This window comes from Leuciscus leuciscus (genome assembly GCF_965113295.1).
Source record: "Leuciscus leuciscus genome assembly, chromosome: 12".
Classification (NCBI taxonomy): Eukaryota; Metazoa; Chordata; class Actinopteri; order Cypriniformes; family Leuciscidae; genus Leuciscus; species Leuciscus leuciscus.
The window spans coordinates 18063183-18065435 of record NC_138736.1 but is presented as its reverse complement, the minus strand read 5'-3'; the positions used below and the strand labels follow the sequence as shown (position 1 = coordinate 18065435).

The 2253-nt window shown below is 36.2% G+C and overlaps 1 long non-coding RNA gene across 1 annotated transcript; it reads left to right on the top strand.

The window, feature by feature from the left end:
* Positions 1 to 704: 704 nt before the first annotated feature.
* Positions 705 to 1937, top strand: LOC309511614. Its single transcript, XR_014210725.1, has 2 exons — positions 705 to 1114; positions 1587 to 1937. It is a non-coding gene; the product is annotated as an uncharacterized lncRNA (long non-coding RNA).
* The last annotated feature ends 316 nt before the right edge of the window (positions 1938 to 2253 follow it).

Below are 2253 nucleotides of genomic sequence, written 5' to 3'. Positions count from 1 at the left end.
ACTTGACGACATCGTTGCAAAATAAATGCCTCAAACTTTCTTTTTTTTTTTCTTTCTTTTTTTTAAGTGTCATTTTGTAGTGTCAAATTTTTCCACTGCTGAAAATGCAAAATGTACATGACTGATCTGCAGTGTTGGGGGTAACGCATTACATGTAACACAAGTTACGTAGTCAGATTTTCTTTTCTTTTTTGAAGTAACTAGTAAAGTAACACTTAAAAACAATTTCTGAGTTCATTTTTCAATAAGTAACAAGTTACTTTGATTACAGACACCTCATGTTGAGAGAAATCGGGAGTGAGGCATTGTGCGCCGAGCAAACATGATGATTTTTGTAGTTCTAGACTAAATGTGAGCATGCATTTACTCATCTCACTTGCACAAAAACATTCAGTAATTCTCAATGAATAAAAACAGTAAAATGTTAACTCAGAATTACATGTGAACCTGCAATTAAATGTTAAATTACACAAATATACTTTGTTTTTAATCTCACTATATTAACCAATGCTTTTGATGCTGACCTTTGATCATCCAATTCAACCATAATAATTGTAAAGGGTGTTATGTTTTATCAAATAATTAATTGAAACCCCCCTTATTTTTTTTTCTGTGAACATCAATAGAATTATGTCAGTTTACCGCCACACCAGCAGATGGTGCCTGAGCGCTCCTGTGAAGCACACTATAGAGACTAGGGCTGCGTTCGAAACCACATACTTCCCTACTATATAGTAGGGGAAAAGCAGTAGGCGAGCGAAAAAGTATGTACGAATCCTTAGTATCCATAAAAGAGTAGGCAAGAATTACCTGGGTGACGTACTAATTCTCGCGAGATTCGGACATACGTATACTCTATGCGTATACTTATAGTGCGTTTGAATATGCCTACTTACCTACTATCTAGTAGGAGAAAACAGTACGTGAAAGGAGTAGTATGTTCGAAACATCAGTATTCATAAAAGAGTAGGTGAGAAGTTCCCAGATGATCTACTGCTTCCGCCCAGATTTTCGAGTGCTCGTCCGATGGATACTTTTCTATCCCAGGAGGCCGCACGAGAGGATACGTCATAATCGAACATCGCGGAGATCAGCGACGCGGGTGCTTTCAAATGTGAGTAAACACGGTTCCTTGTGTTAAAATCGCATGTGTTGAACTATTGTAGAGTAAACTGTTGAATTGTTGAAGGTGTAAAGGAGTTAGACAGTATAGTATAGTTGTGATTTTGCTGTAAAAACGCATTTTATTATGTATAGCTTCAGGGGAGCTCCAGTAAACTCACGTTTACGTCTCTAAAGTGGATTTACATCTTAAAGACGCTCATTTTAAATGTCTATTTACATCTGACAGGAAAATCTTCTATAAGTATTGCATATGAGCACATCACAACATGAAATAGACATCTGAGTGATGAATGTGTGCTATTATGTAAGAGAATTCACTGTTGTCAACAGTGTTTATATTACAATACACAGAAGGGTATTTTAGGGATCTTACTAAAATATAAAGATAATTTTGTTACTTCTAATACAGAAATCAAATGACGTTGTGCTGTTAAAATGATTGCTTTTGTATTATGTTTGAGTATTTTTGTAGGATCTGAAATCTCTGCAGACTGGTGTGAGCACTGAGGATGAGGAGCCCAGAGCTGAATCCTGGAAATGGTGCCATGAATGAGACCCTCCATCACTCCACTGGCCCTTATGAGACCCTCCATCGCTCCACTGGCTCTTATTGCCTCAGATTGTGAAGCACAGCGCAGCACACAACAACCTCCGGCACGAAGGCACGGCTCACCTCTGGTGGTCAGCTGATTCATCAGAATAATGCCGGAGAATGGGAACCGCTGTGTTGAGATGGCAGTAGGATGTGGGGTTCACCGCCTGTAAATACATGATTGTAGTTTGAATAAAGTTTCATGTGTTGTTGACTTGTATATGCATTTGTTTATTGATGGTTACTTTTATTTGCTCTTTTACCAATTTATTCATGTTTCTTATTGTTGTCATAAATAAAATATAATTATTTAATGAATGCATTAATTCATTGCTTGACTGAAAATGTAAATGTTTTCACTGCATTTATCTAGAGTGTATTCATGCATTGCTATGTCATTTGATAAAACAAATTACATTTAGCTTGTTTTATTAAATTATATAATTTTCAGTACAACAAAGGTAATATAATTAAGTATTGGGGCAACACTTTACAATAAGGTTTGTTTGTTAACATTAGTTAACTACATTAGTTAG